This window comes from Callithrix jacchus, chromosome 3 (genome assembly GCF_049354715.1).
Source record: "Callithrix jacchus isolate 240 chromosome 3, calJac240_pri, whole genome shotgun sequence".
NCBI lineage: Eukaryota > Metazoa > Chordata > Mammalia > Primates > Cebidae > Callithrix > Callithrix jacchus.
The window spans coordinates 82,678,619-82,695,363 of NC_133504.1; positions in this window are offsets into that span (position 1 = coordinate 82,678,619).

The following is a 16,745-nucleotide window of genomic DNA, read 5'->3' on the forward strand; positions in this document are numbered from 1 at the left end:
CACTAAACACACAATTGAGAGGTTATTAACTTAATAATGATTTACTACTATTTTACTACTGTGATGAAGTATTACTTCCCAAAAAGATGATTTTCAGGGTGTGATGTTAATATTGCTTTTCCTGGTTTAAACTTACTATTAATCTTCATCATATTCTTTAAGATCAAAAGTGGAGCAACTTGTTCCTAAAAAGAAAATGTACTACTCCACCTTCTAAAATGACTTAAACTGAAACACCATATATGTTCTTCTGAGTACGATAGAATACAGATGTTACCTCTCCAAACCTATCCAAAGGAGCAAAGTTATTTACAACTACCTCAATTATTTATATTCAACAACGCAGATACCAGGAATCTTATTATTTCTTATCAATTCCAGAAAAAACTTATCTATGATTTCCTCCATCATGTTCCACAATAATCTTGCAGAATCATAACACCTTAAATCAGAAGTGGACAAATGCTTTTAGTCTAGTCCAAATGCCACATTTGAAAGAAAGGGAAACTGGTGAACAGAGAAACTAATTGATTTGCCTCAAGTCACATAGTGAGATGATGCCTAGTTTATGCCTCGTGACTGTCAGCCCAAGACTTTTTTTTTTTTGAGACGGAGTTTCACTCTTGTTACCCAGGCTGGAGTGCAATGGCACGATCTTGGCTCACTGTAACCTCCGCCTCCTAGGTACAGGCAATTCTCCTCCCTCAGCCTCCTGAGTAGCTGGGACTACAGGCACGTGCCACCATGCCCAGCTAATTTTTTTTGTACTTTTAGTAGAGACGGGGTTTCACCATGTTGACCAGGATGGTCTCGATCTCTTGACCTCGTGATCCACCCGCCTCAGCCTCCCAAAGTGCTGGGATTACAGGCGCGAGCCACCGCGCCCGGCCAGCCCAAGACTTTTAAATTTCCCTTGTCCACACTGTCTGTCTTCTCTTTTGTCTCATTCACCTTTGGGCTAGTTGTTATTAAACACTAAACTTTAGCAATTTGGGAGGATCTGACACTCCTCTTCCTTCACTTTGAGGAAGAGAAGTGCTAAGATAAGTGAAAGCCAGGTGCTGAGAATGGAGCTTTCATTGTGATTCAGAAAGGTTTAAAAGTCTTTGTGTTTGGCCCTTTTGAATGGGTTTCTTATCTTTTCACTCCTTGAGTCTTTTAGGAGTAAGATCAGGGATTATGTCAGGATGGTAAACACAAAACAATTGTTTAAGCTGTGTTCTAAAACTCAAAAAGATTTAATTTTCTTTGACCCTCATTTCCTTATTTCAATTTATTTTGCTTCTATACCCTCTGTGACATTAAGACCTCTTGAACAGGAGGTATTTTTCTGAGAATGACCTGTTTTTTCATTTAGGCCAGAAATTCTTCAAATGTTATATATTCTTTGGAACTCTAGAGTTTCTTATGAGAAATTAAAATTTATTTTAGTACATTCTATAATTTTTGGATGGCAAATATTTATTCTAGCACCATTACTTATGTTTCATTCATAGGTATGTTTAATTCAGTGAAGGCCAAATACCACAGAATTCAGTAGGTAGAAAATTTTTTCAGCAAATAAGAAAAATAAAAGGATAATTGAGTCAAAGAACACCCAGTAGTATAGACTCCTTAGTAGTCAGACTACATATTTACTGTAATTGGCTATTTTGCTGGTTGGGATCCACTTCATTGTGCGAAACAACTCAAAATACTGTAAGTGTAATTGGTAACACTGTGGCTCATGCCAGGAAACACCTATAATTTTTCTCTATTGTGTTCTGCAATTATCTTACAGAATTACTTCACTTATAAATGAAGTAGTGAATGTGAAAAGAACTTTTTTTTCCATTCCAGCAATCATTAATAACATACTCTATTCCAATGGATTTTATAATTCTCAGGATACTTTTCTTTAAGTGACTAAAACAGTCTTGTTCTGTTATCAAGTGACACCTCATTCAATCGTCATTTCTAGATTGCCTGAGGGCAAGTCTGAGATTTGACTATACAAATTTAAGCAAATATAGTAAGGGAATGTAGCTTCCCCATGTAAAGCTCAAGCTCTGGCATCAGGATGCCTAGATCTGAATCACAGTTCTCTAGATCTACATCACTTTACCAGACAAGTCACTGAACATGTTTCATTTCCTGATTTGTAAAATGGTGATAATAACAATTTCTATTTCATAGCATTGTTTTGAATATTAAATTAGTGATGTATAAAAAACACTTAGAAAAGTACCTCATGCAGGGTAAATGCTCAAAAAAAGTGTTAGTAGTATAAATTTGTAAAAATAGGAACATTTTAAATCTGATTTTATATTATTTTGTCATTAAACTCAGCACTGGTCATTTGGTTTCAGTAAAACAGCATCATTTGTCATATCAGAAATGCTTCTAATCATTTATTTTTTGGGTTGTATGTTTATAATTAACATGTAAACTTTTTATATTTGGTTTATCTTAGTATATTTTTATATAACAGATAGTAAAAGAAAAACCATTTAAAACAAGCAGAATATGCTTAAGTATATTCACTTATCTGGTTTAAGAAACAAGTTTAAGTCTAAACCAATGGTTATACTTGTTTTTATGAACAATCCTCATTTTCTTTAGCAAGAGAACCCTATTAGAGATGGGTTTGCAAATAAAAGAACAGAAACACAATGAACTTAATGCTAAACACACTAGTGAAATGTTATATGGGACAACCAAAGAATCATTTTTCACTTGGATAATGAGGGATGTTTTGTAAAGAGATGGTTTTAAATGAATTATAAACAGATGAGGAATTAAATGGATAAAGAAGTTGTTTTTACTTTCTTATAATTCTGGAGATTTGGAAGCCGGAGATCAGGGTGCCAGCATGGTCAGTTTGGTGTGAGGGCACACTTTCTGGCTTGCAGGTGGCCATCACCTCACTGTGTCCTCACATAGCCTTCCATTGCTTGGAGAGAGAGTGAACTCTCATGTCTCTTCTTGCAGGGAGAGTAATCCTATGGATCAGGGCTCCAGTATTGTGACCTCATTAAACATTAATTACTTCCAGAAAGTACACATCTCCAAATATTGCCACATGGATGGTTAGGACTTTGACATATGAATGAGGAGTGGTTACCAACATTTGGTCTATAACAGATTGATTAGGCTTTGAGAGGAGGAGGGACAGGAAGGGAAAGGAATAGGCAAAGTTGCGAGAGAATGAGGAATAATGAAATAGTTTTACTCTTTTGGTGTTAGATCTAGGCAAATAAGGAAAAAGAGTTGAGCCAGGGTTTCAAGGCTTTAAACTCAGAAGAGTTGCCCTATGGGAATTATGTAGTCATTGTTTCCTAAATTTACCAGATTATGAAAATCTACTATAACATTATTTAAAAATATGCATTTTTATGGAGATTCTTACCTTGGAGATTCTATCGATCTACTTCCAGATTGGGTTGTAAAACTTTTAACCAACCTCCTGGGAAATGTTTATAATTTCCAGGGATAGAGAATTAGAACACACAGAGAAGGGGAGATAAATATAGGTGAATAAAAGGATTGAAAGATAAACTGAGGCCTTATTATAAAGACAACCAGTCTAGTTGTATGCTTCCTATAAAGATTATTTAGAACCAAGGGACTGGTACATTTGATTGAGTGTACATTGAACTAAGAATTGGCAGAAAGGTTAGACTTAGGTTAGGGGAAAAAGGAATCTGAGGTGTCACTGAATGTACAGTTGAAATGTTGACCTATGTGGTTTAGGGTTCATAGGAATAGAAAAGAAAAACAGGCTTGGGCAAAGAAAAAAGGTTGAAAGTCGTTTGTTTGGTCCTAAAAGTGATGAGGGTTGTATTTACTGGGAGACTTGAAAGAGTAAGAGATCGTGGTTCAGAATTTCAGTCATCAATATTTCTGTAGTATGGTGGATTCTGAATTTATGTAGATGTGAATGCCATAAAAAATGACATAGTTGGCCAAGCACAGTGGCTCACGCCTGTAATCCCAGCACTTTACAGGCCGAGGCGGGAGAATCACGATGTTAAGAGATCGAGACCATCCTAGCCAATATGGTGAAACCCCGTCTCTACTAAAATACAAAAATTAGCTGGGCATTGTGGTACACACCTGTAGTCCCAGCTACTTGGGAGGCTGAGCAGGAGAAATGCTTGAACCTGGGAGGCGGAGGTGGCAGTGAGCTGAGATTGTGCCACTGCACTCCAGCCTGCCGCTTGGCAGCTGGCGACAGAGCAAGACTTTGTCTCAAAAAAAAAAGACATTCTTTTTTCGCTTAACTTCCTTCAAATTCATGATTACTGCCAAGATGTACTTTCTAAAATAAAAGTTTGATTATATTTTTCTGTGGTATCAAATAGTTTCCTGACTCTCTGATGCCTAAAATATGTCAAAACACTTACCATGGCATTTGGAATCCTTAAATATTGCCTGCAAACATTACATACTTAGCACCATACTGCCTATACATCCTTGAAAATCTTCACTCATGTTTCACCTTTCATTATGTAGTTTCTTTGCCAGGTCTACGTGGGAAATTGGGAAACCCATTTTAGTTTTTAAATGTCTTCAGGAAAGTTTTAATAAAATACTCCTTTCAGTGTCTATTACACACATTGGTTTATTTTTTTCTCCTCTTTTCTACTTTGATAATTTGCACGTGCTTTTGTCCTTGATCTTAACAGTACAGGGTAAGAGGCACAAGATGCATTTAACATAAATATCAAAATTAGATAGGTTGAAAGACAATTCATGCTAAGGTGCTTGTATAGTAACAAAGGGTAACAATGACTACTTAAACTGTTTTTGAAAACGTTGTTGCCATAACAAATGAAGCACATCCAAGGCAGATGTGGTCCTCCTCTGCTACACAGGTCATAGTAAAACTGAAATGAAAGGGTGGTGTCAAAAAAGTATCAAATAAGGTTCTACGATTAAGGTGTGTGCATCAGAAAAGCAATTTAAATGTGAGGTGGGGGATAATAGTATATATAAACCCTAGTGGGACTGTATGAATTCAGTATGCTAGGGTAAGAGTGTCTGTTATGTAAGCCTCTTATCCGAAGAAAACTAGTGACACAAATTCTTTACCCAGCAAAGAGCTGAAAATGCACTTTAAACTGAGGTGTAAAGACCTATAGAGTCCAACTGTCCCTTTGTTGGCTCTCCCATCATATTGACCTTCACAGTGTTTGAAAAACTGGCCATGTGCTTTTTACCAAAGTTATAAACCATCTTTTGTGATTTATTTCTCAGTTTATAAATTAGTTAAAATCAGCCTTAAAAAGAGACCTTTAAGTGTTTGGCAAGAGAAGCAAGTTTTCCAGAAATCCTTTCATCTGCATCAGTCAAAACTTTATTATCTACATTCCTAGTGGCTCACAAATCTCCATTACTAACCAAGATTTCTCACATAGCTTCAGAGAGATATATCCAGCTTTCTCCTGGCCATCTCATATGAACCACAGGCATTTTAAAATTATGCTCAAAATGGAATCTGTCTTTTCTCCCTTCATTACCAAAATCAAAGACAAAACATTGCTTTTCTTCATGATTCTTCTAGCTTCCCAGTGCAGAAATCTATGGGTCATCTTGCAAAACATTATTCTCCCTCTTCTTATCTAACCAGCTCTATCAATTTCTTTTCCTGTCTCTCAAGCTTGTCCCCAGTGGCATAATCCCTGTTTTCTCAGGTGACTAATAGATTGACACTTGCTCTTTTCCGATTTGTTCTTTACATTGTAAATAAAATGATTTTTCTAAAATGCAACCACAGCTTGAAACATTTCTCTACCTCCTGCTACTCTTAGGCTGAAGGTACTCCTCAATATGGCCAAGAAAACCCTGCTTAATTTATCCCCTGGCTAATTCTCTAGAGTCTTTTCTGCTATTCCCTCTCACCTCTCAGGTATTTGCCCTTTCATTGATTCAACAAACACGGAATGCCTACTAAAAAAAAAAAGTGGGGTGAACAAAGCAGGACATGAGAAAATAGGATTTTTAAAAAGTCACATAATGACACGTTGTTAAGTTTTCTGGAAAAAATGTAGAGGATACATGGAATAGTATTGTAACCAGGGCCGGGTGGCTTACTCAGCTTCCTCCCTGTTGGATTCTGAGGTTCTTAGCCTCTCTTACCCAGAAGAATGGGGAAAGGGGCTCGGAGGCAGTGAGCTTCCCACTGGAATAAATATCATGGACCCAAAGAGTTTAGCAGAGAGTGATTTATTACACACACACAGAGAGAGAGAGAGAGAGAGAGAGAGAGCTCCCACACTGTTGTGGGAGGGGAATCCGGAGGGGATATCAATATGGGTAAGGAGCAGCAGAGTTTTAACCCTGGAGTTATTCCCTCCTCATTCATGTTCTCATCCAGTGAGAGGAGTTCTTTCGAACTCTCTCTGGGGTGATTGATATTTGACTCTGATATTGGATTGGCTGCTTGGTCCTCAACTGAGTGCTCCCTCCTCCCAGAGCTTTTGCGCTTTTTGGATGAGAAGCCCACATGGATTCCTCTATCTCTCCCTCCTGTGCTGGAAACCTAGACAAAGAACTTTACATTCCCAGATGTGGGTGTAGATGGAGGCATGATGCTGGGAAACTCCTGCCTTTGAAACTATGCCTCTCGTGGACCCGGGAAGAGAAATTTTTTTTTCTTAACACAGTCTCTCAGTATTAGTGAATGATGCAATTTAGATTGGTTATCCAGGGACCCCAATCCTGATACTCCAACACAGCTTTCCTGAAAAGAGTGAGGTTTTGCACATATGGGACTTTTCCTCATCCATCACTTTTCTACTGTTCATCTATGTCTCAGCCTATATGGTATTTTTTTTCAGGCAGCCATCCCTGAGACTCAGAGCCTGGCTTTGGTGTTTCTCCTTCTGCTGCAGTTTCCTCATCCTTTGTATTGTACTTGTTTACTTTATTATAGTTAGCTGATGTAGGGATTCTCTCTGTTTTTGTTACATTGGATCCTCAGCTTCCAACACTGTGGCTGTTACAAGCAGATTCTCAATAAACATTCTTATCATCCTGATACCAAAACCCAGCAGAGACTCAACAAAAAAAGAAAACTTCAGGCCAATATCCATGATGAACATAGACGCAAAAATCTTCAATAAAATACTGGCAAGCCGATTGCAACAGCACATCAAAAAGCTTATCCACCATGATCAAGTAGGATTCAGCCAAGGGATGCAAAGCTAGTTCAACATATGCAAGTCTATAAACGTCATTCACCACATAAACAGAACCCAAAACAAAAACCACATGATTATCTCAAATGATGCAGAGAAGGTCTTCGACAAAATTCAACAGCCCTTTATGCTAAAAACCCTCAACAAACTCAGTACTGATGGAATGTATCTGAAAATAATAAAAGCTGTTTATGACAAATCAACAGCCAATATCATACTGAATGGGCAAAAACTGGAAGCATTCCCTTTGAAATCTGGCACTAGACAAGGATGCCCTCTCTCACCACTCCTATTCAATATAGTACTGGAAGTTCTAGCCAGAGCAATCAGGCAAGAAAAAGAAATAAAGGGTATTCAAATAGGAAAGGAGGAAGTCAAATTGTCTCTATTTGCAGACGACATGATTATATATCTAGAAGACCTCATCGTCTCAGCCCAAAATCTCCTGAAAATGATAAGCAACTTCAGCAAAGTCTCAGGTTACAAAATCAATGTGCAAAAATCACAAGCATTCCTATACACCAATAACAGACTGAAAGAGAGCCAAATCAAGAACGAACTGCCATTCACAATTGCTACAAAGATAATAAAATACCTAGGAATACAACTAATAAGGAATGTAAAGGACCTCTTCAAGGAGAACTAAAAACCACTGCTCAACGAAATAAAAGAGGACACAAACAGATGGAGAAACATTCCATGTTCATAGTTAGGAAGAATCAATATCGTGAAAATGGCCGTACTGCCCAAAGTAATTTACAGACTCAACGCTATCCCCATCAAACTACCAATGACTTTCTTCACAGAACTGGAAAAAACCACCTTAAACTTCATATGGAACTAAAAGAGAGTCCGCATAGCCGAGTCATTCTAAGCAAAAAGAACACAGCAGGAGGCATCACACTACCAGACTTCAAACTATACTACAAGGCTACAGCAATCAAAAGAGCATGGTACTGGTACCAAAACAGAGATATAGACCAATGGAACAGAACAGAGGCATCGGAGGCAACACAACATATCTACAACCATACAATCTTTGATAGACCTGACAAAAACAAGCAATGGGGAAAGGACTCCCTGTTTAATAAATGGTGTTGGGAAAACTGGCTAGCCATGTGCAGAAAGCCGAAACTGGACCCCTTCCTGACACCTTACACTAAAATTAACTCCAGATGGATTAAAGACTTAAACATAAGACCTGGCACCATAAAAACCCTAGAAGAAAATCTAGGCAAAACCATTCAGGACATAGGAGTAGGCAAGGACTTCATGACCAAAACACCAAAAGCATTGGCAACAAAAGCCAAAAGAGACAAATGGGACCTAATCAAACTCCACAGCTTCTCCATGTCAAAAGAAACAGTCATTAGAGTGAATCGGCAACCAACAGAAAGGGAAAAAATTTTTTGCAGTTTACCCATCTGACAAAGGTCTGATATCCAGAATTTACAAAGAACTCAAACAGATTTACAAGAAAAAAACAAACAAGCCCATTCAAAAATGGGCAAAGGATATAAACAGACACTTTACAAAAGAAGACATACATGAGACCAACAAACATATGAAAACATGCTCATCATCACTGGTCATTAGAGAAATGCAAATCAAAATTACATTGAGATACCATCTCACGCCAGTTAGAATTGTGATCATTAAAAAATCTGGAGACAACAGATGCTAGAGAGGATGTGGAGAAATAGGAACACTTTTACACTGCTGGTGGAAATGTAAATTAGTTCAGCCATTGTGGAAGACAGTGTGGCCATTCCTCAAGGACCTAGAAATAGAAATTCCATTTGACCCTGCAATCGCATTACTGGGTATATATCCAAAGGACTATAAATCGTTCTACTGTAAGGACACATGCCCATGAATGTTCATTGCAGCACTGCTTACAATAGCAAAGACCTGGAACCAACCCAAGTGCTCATTGATGATAGACTGGACAGGGAAAATGTGGCACATATACATCATGGAATAACATGCAGCAATCAAAAACAATGAGTTAGTGTCCTTTGTAGGGACATGGATGAATCTGGAGAACATCATTCTCAGCAAGCTGACACAAGAACAGAAAATGAAATACCGCATATTCTCACTCATAGGCGGGTGATGAACAATGAGAACACATGGACACAGGGAGGTGAGCACTACACACTGGCGTCTATTGGGGGGAATAGGGGAGGGACGGGGGAGCTGGGGAGGGATAGCATGGGGAGAAATGCCAGATGTGGGTGAAGGGGAGGAAGGCAGCAAATCACACTGCCATGTGTGTACCTATGCAACTATCTTGCATGTTCTGCACATGTACCCCAAAACCTAAAATGCAATTTAAAAAAATTCTTGGGTCAATAAATGGCAGAATGTTTCTGACAGTGACAGAAATGAATAAAATTCTAAAGAACTAATGCTCATGAATATTCTGCCCCTTTATGACTAACCCCAAAAGATTAAATCTTAAAATTTTTCCCTTTTTCAATTTTCCCAAACATCAACCCTATTTATATTAATTATTTGAAATATAAGTACCTGACAACTGCAAGAGGGTACCAGATTGCAAGTTGTTCAAATAAATAGACCTAAATAAGTTATTAAATAAAAATCTAAGACTCCACGACTTTATTATAAATGCGATTGTGCTTTGTCTTCAGCTTCATCTACTGATGGCCGTTGCCAGTCCCACCCTACCTGTATGGATCAGCCGTTTATGTTCTTATGGTTTGTTTGATCTCACATTAATCAACCAGAAATATTGCAATAAAAACCCATTGCAAACTTGACATATTACAGAAGAAACACATACGTAACTTTGAAATATCATTTGAAATGATATTGATAAATACTTGAAGAGGCTTCATGGAGACAGGTGGTAAGTTTTATACAGGTTCTTTTATAAATGGGCTAATAGATGTCTATATTTCAAAAAAGAACCATATGAAATTCATAACTTAATGATCTCATTTCTGAATCCAGGTGTGTCATAAATAGAGCATATGATGCAAATCATGTTACTTTTTGAGAACAGATTAAACAAATTCACACAAAGCAGCCTGTTGCCATTATCTTAACATCACTTCTTGATTTACTAGGCCTATATAGGTACCAAGCTGTTTTATATCCTGCAGCAATCACCTGGAGCCCTGTGGAACTCTGCAGTTGATGACCCTCCCTCTTTCTGCCTTACCTCTTCCTGCAGTGCACTACTCTTAGGAGCACAAAATTTAACATGACTATGTGGTGAGGTTGGGAGGAATGACCTACTCGTCCTGTCTCACTGACTGCTTCATGCGTTTAGGAGATATGTGATGTATCTCCCAGAATTGTGGTTAACACACATATAATTTCTTGCTAAGCAAAGTGGGAGACAATAATGTCACAAGATCAAATTGAGCTTTGACAATGGTCTATTGGATTTTTAAACTCAAAGGCATTTTTAAAGTAATAATTTCAAACAACCTGCTCTTGCCTAAACAACTTTTTCTATGACATTTTTCATTCTTTTTCCTAGAATGACTTTCTGTGCCCCTTAAACATCATAATGTTTTATATATCTGAATCTTACCTACCCTAGCTCAAATGCCAACTCCACCAGAAAACCTTCTCAGATTTGCTCAGCTAGATGTGATCTCTTCCTGATCCTGATTTCTGAGCTCTTCTATGGGTTAATTTTCTTGAAGCCTTTGTTCTGCATAGGTGTTCATAAGTAACTTGTTGATCAAGTAAAAACTTTTGCTTACATGATTAGGTAAAGTAGATAACCTCAGGATTTCTACAACACTGAGTTAAATCCTTGCATTTGGAAATGAAATTATTCTCTGACTTTCTGCCACATTGAAGTGCTTGTATTAGGCTTATAGTTGAGAATACTTCTCTGACTTCACAGCTTTATTCTCTTTTCCTTATTTCTCTATATTGTTAAAGAGTTCTGTTCATTAAATAGGCAGAGTTTGTTCCCTCCTGAGGTGATTTTTACTAACTATTCCCTGTACCTGGAATTCTCTTTTTCAGTTTTTTTCTGCCTGACTGGTGTTTCATTGTTTCAGTGCCAGCCAGGTATACCTCTTTTAGAGAAGAATTACTCTATCCTCAATCTAATGTAGTCCTTTATCTCTAAAAGCAGTCAGTCATGTCACCTGGGTTTCATTGTCTTTCTAGTATGTATTACTGACTAAGTTTATCTTGCCTATTTTTAACCTTGTTTTAATTCTTTATTTTTCCAGGCTGATTTTCCCCTTCCATTAGAATGAAACCTCCATGAAAGAAGAAATCTTGTCTTCGTTGTTGCTATACGGCCAGCTCCAAGAAGAGTGTTTGGAAATGGAAGATACTCTATATATAACTGTGGAAAGAATAAATGACTTCCAAATAGAAGGTTTTATTTATATTTTTAGTGAAAAGCACCAGGCCACATAAAAGCACAGGGTTTTATTTCTTGAAATTCCTTTGGGGAAGTGACCTGGTCTACATTCTCTGCCCTTTTGGAACTTCAGTCATAGCATCTGAAATACCTTATTAAACATAGGTCACTTATTAGAATCAGAGCAGGACCTTGCTCATCTGTGCATCCTCAGTAGGTAGCACAGTGTATCGGGTTTCTGTAGAGTGACACAACTAACAGGATAGATGTATATATGAAAGGGAGTTTTTAAGGAGTAATGACTCACATGATTACAAGTTGAGGTCCCAGAATAGGCCATTTGCAAGCTGAGGAACAAGAAAGCCAGTCTACGTCTCAAAATCTCAAAAGTAGGGAAACCAACAGTGTAGCCTTTAGACAGTGGTAGAAAGTCTAAGAGTCCCAAAGCTGAAGAATTTGGAGCCCACTGTTGAAGGGCAGGAAGCATCCAGCACGGGAGAACGATGCAGGCTGGAAAACTGAGCCAGTCTAGTCTTTCCATGTTTCCTGTGCCTGCTTTATTTTTTATTTATTATTATTATTTTTTTTGAGACAGAATTTCGCTCTTGTTACCCAGGCTGGAGTGCAATGGCACAATCTCGGCTCACTGCAACCTCCGTCTCCTGGGTTCAAGCAATTCTCCTGCCTCTGCCTCCTGAGTAGCTGGGACTACAAGCATGCACCACCATGCCCAGCTAATTTTTTGTATTTTTAGTAGAGACAGGGTTTCACCTTGTTGACCAGGATGGTCTCGATCTCTTGACCTCATGATCCACCCGCCTCGGCCTCCCAAAGAGCTGGGATTATAGGTGTGAGCCACCGTGCCAGGCCTCCTGTGCCTGCTTTTATCCTATCTTCACTGGCAGCTGTTCAGATGGTGCCCACCCAGATTTAGGGTGAGTCTGCCTCTCCCAGTACACTGACAAATGTTAATTTTTTTTGGCAACACTTCTCACATACACACCCAGGAACAATACTTTGCATCCTTCAATCCAATCAAGTTAACACTCAATATTAATCATTATACACAGTTCCTGATATCAGGTTGAGCAAGCTGAGTAAAGATTAAATAAATTTTGCTTGTTCTCAAACTCTGATTTCTTTACCTATATATTTACACAATTCATAACAATAATAGCTACTATTTTTTGGAATAGCTACTCACTAGATGGTGTTTTATGTTCTTTATTATGTTAATTCTATTAAATAATCCTTTGTAAAAGGATTATTACCCCTATTTTAAGATGAGGCAAGCTGAAAGTAAGTGATTTTTTTTAGGACTGGGTCCAGGTCTAATCTCCAAAATCCATAATCTCAATCAATCGCATTACCTGCTTTTACTGGAATAAAAAAATTTAAATGTACGTAACATACTTAACGGCTTATTCAAACATTAATGATTATCCAAAACTTTCCTATCCCAAAATATGCTTAACACTAACTTACTTCAAAGCAAATAATTATTAGATATTATAGTATGAATCTGTTTTTAATATCAAAACAAAATAAGGTTTTTTGCTATACATCTAACCTACTGTCATTTTTTTTATGGTTTAAGAACTTTTTTTTGCATTTGTAAAAAACAAAGTAGTAATTTGAAAAAATCAAATAATACAGAAAATATGATGAAGAGAACACAATTAAAAATCAATTTTTTCAATAATGCTTCTTGGTCACCTATACATCTTCTTTAGAAAATTATCTGTTCGTATCCTTGCCCACTTTTTAAAGGGGTTGTTTGTTTCTTGTAAATTTGTTTAAGTTCTTTTATAGATGCTGGATATTAGATCTTTGTCAGATGCATAGTTTGTAAATATTTTCTCCCATTCTGTCAGTTGTCTTTACTCTGTTGACAGTGTTTTGCTGTGTAAGAGCTCTTACATTTAATTAGATCCCATTTGTCAGTTTTTGCTCTTGTGATTGCTTTTAGCATCTTTGTTATGAAATCTTTGCCCATTTCTATGACAAGAATGAGATTGCCTATGGAAAAAAGCTGAACATCAATGATGATTAGAGAAATGTAAATCAAAACCACAATGAGATACCATCTCACACCAGTCAGCATGGCTATTACTAAAAATAAAAATTAACAGATGCTGGTGAGTTTGCAGAGAAAAGTAAACACTTAGGCACTGTTGGTGGGAGTGTAAATTAGTTCAACAACTGAAGAAAGCTATATGGTGATTCCTCTAAAAGCTAAAAGTAGAACTATCATTTGATCCAGCAATCCCATTACTGAGTATATACCCAGGAGAATATAATCATTTTACCATAAAGACACATGCACAAAAATGTTCACTGCAGCACTGTTCACAATAGCAAAGAAATGAAATCAACCTAAATGCCTATGAAGGACAGATTGAATAAGGCAATTGTGGTACATATATACCATGGAATACTATGCAACTATAAAAAAAGAATGAGGTCGGGCCGGGTGCGGTGGCTCAAGCCTGTAATCCCAGCACTTTGGGAGGCTGAGGCGGGTGGATCACGAGTTCAAGAGATCAAGACCATCCTGGTCAACATGACGAAACCCCGTCTCTACTAAAAATTACAAAAAATTAGCTGGGCACGGTGGTGCATACCTGTAATCCCAGCTACTCAGGAGGCTGAGGCAGGAGAATTGCCTGAACCCAGGGGGCGGAGGTTGCGGTGAGCCGAGATTGTGCCATTGCACTCCAGCCTGGGTAACAAGAGCGAAAACTTCGTCTCAAAAAAAAAAAAAAAAAAAAGAATGAGGTCATGTCTTTTGTGGGAACATGAATGGAGCTGGAGGCCATTATCCTTATCCTTACCAAACAAATACTCTAACAGAAAACAAAAGACCACATGTTCTCACTTATAAGTGGGAGCTAAGTGATGAAAACTCATGAACACAAACATGAAAACGGGAGACACTGGTGCCTTCTTGAGAGGACAGGGTAGGAGGAGAGAGAGGAGCAAACAATAACATTTGGATACTAGGCTTACTACTTGGGTGACAAAATAATCTGTACAACAAACCCCTATGACACTAGTTTACCTATATAACAAACCTGAGCATATATCCTGCACCTAAATGAAAGATAATAAAATAAAATAAAATAATCGTACGTAACCAATAGACATCAAGCACTGGGTACCACTAGAGCGAGGAGGCTGCCAAGAGGGTGAGGGTTGAAAAACTACCTGTTAGATACTATGCTCACTACCTGGGTGATGAGATCCTTTGTACACCAAACCTCAGTGACATGCAATTTACCTATGTAACAAACCTGTGTATGTACTCCCTGAACCTAAAATAAAAGGTGAAAATAAAATTAGTAGAGTATGTATGGAGCATTCTCACTGTCATTGCTGTTCACTATTCCTCCTTTTGCCTGTGCCTCACTTCCTTCCATCTTTAGGGACCTCACAGTCTCACAGCTCTTTTTTCACTTAAATACCATTTCATCCTTTTCATCTCATTTGCCTGACCAATATGAAATATTCAGTTATCTGAACCTGGGCTATTGTCATTCTTACATATTATTTTATCCACTCTAATCTTTACTATATATCATATTATTATCAGTTATATCTTCCTGAAATATTCATTTTTTTAAAGGATTAAACTCAAGCATCTATTTTTTTTTTTTTTTTGAGACGGAGTTTCGCTCTTGTTACCCAGGCTGGAGGGCAATGGCGTGATCTCGGTTCACCGCAACCTCTGCCTCCTGGGTTCAGGCAATTCTCCTGCCTCAGCCTCCTGAGTAGCTGGGATTACGGGCATGTGCTACCATGCCCAGCTAATTTTTTGTATTTTTAGTAGAGACAGGGTTTCACCTTGTTGACCAGGATGGTCTTGATCTCTTGACCTCATGATCCACCCGCCTCGGCCTCCCAAAGTGCTGGGATTACAGGCTTGAGCTACCGCACCCAGCAAACTCAAGCATCTTAATCAGACATTGCAGGCCCTCCACAATCTGGGTTCAACCTGTTCACCACCTTTCCACATCATGGGCTCTACATTTAGACTGCTCTACACCATTTTCAGAAAAGATCCTGTGCATTGTTTTTCTCTCTTCATTTGTTACCCCTTTTAGGAAAAATGTTGTCTAAGCTCTTGGTATGCTTTAACACTCAAATATCATCTTCTACTGAAGGCTTTTCTAAATAACCTGATTTATTTCTGCTTAAGGCAGGTATCATCCATAGAATTAATTTATACCAAAAATGTATTATTAAATAGCTGCTATGTGTCAGACACTGTTCAAGGTACTGGGAATATATCAGAGAATCAAATGGACAAAAAAAATCTCTGACATCATGGAATTTGTGCTCTTATGGATAGACAGAAGGTCTCTATCATTAGCAGAGATAAAAAGACCCTGGTTGGTCTAGTAGTCAAGACAGTGGGTAAAAGGTCCCAAAGGGATCACATCTCCTGCATAGGTCCAGAGTTTCAGGATAATAGAATGGTTTGAGGGGCCAAACCTGGGGCTCCATTGTCCTAATGCCACCTCAGGATGCTGTTTTGACCTCTGGTTATAGCCATGGATCAAACAGCTCCATGTGCTGCTTGGATTGCAACTCTGGAGAGTGCAAACAATAAGCCTGGGTGGCATCCATGTGTTGTTAAGTCTGCAGGCACAGAGAATGCAAGAGTGGTGGAGGCTTGAAATCTTCCACCTAGATTTCAGAAGATATATAAGAAAGCATGGATGGCCAGGCAGAAACTTGCCACAGAGACAGAGCCATCATGGAGAGCCTCTAATAGGGCAGTGCCTACTGGAGCTATGGGAGCAGGGCCACTGCTGCATAGACTCCAGAATTATAGAGCCACTGGCAATGTGCTCCCATTGCCTGGAAAAGCCACAGGCCTTTAACTCCAACCCATGAGACCAGCTATATGTGCTGTGCTGGGCAAAGCCATGGACATAGGGCTGTCCAAAACCTTGGGTGCCCCCATTCTACCAGTGTGCCTGTGATGGGGACAAGGAGTCAAAGATTACTTGAGGGCTTTAAGACTTCATGTCTACCCTTATAGGTTTCAGACTTGTATTGGGCATTTTATCACTTCCTATGGGCCAATATCTTCTTTTCTGAATGGAAACATTTACCCAATGCCTGTACAACCATTGTATCTTCACAGCAAATAATTTGTTTTTGATTATACAGACTCACAGTTTTAAGGAACTTGCCTT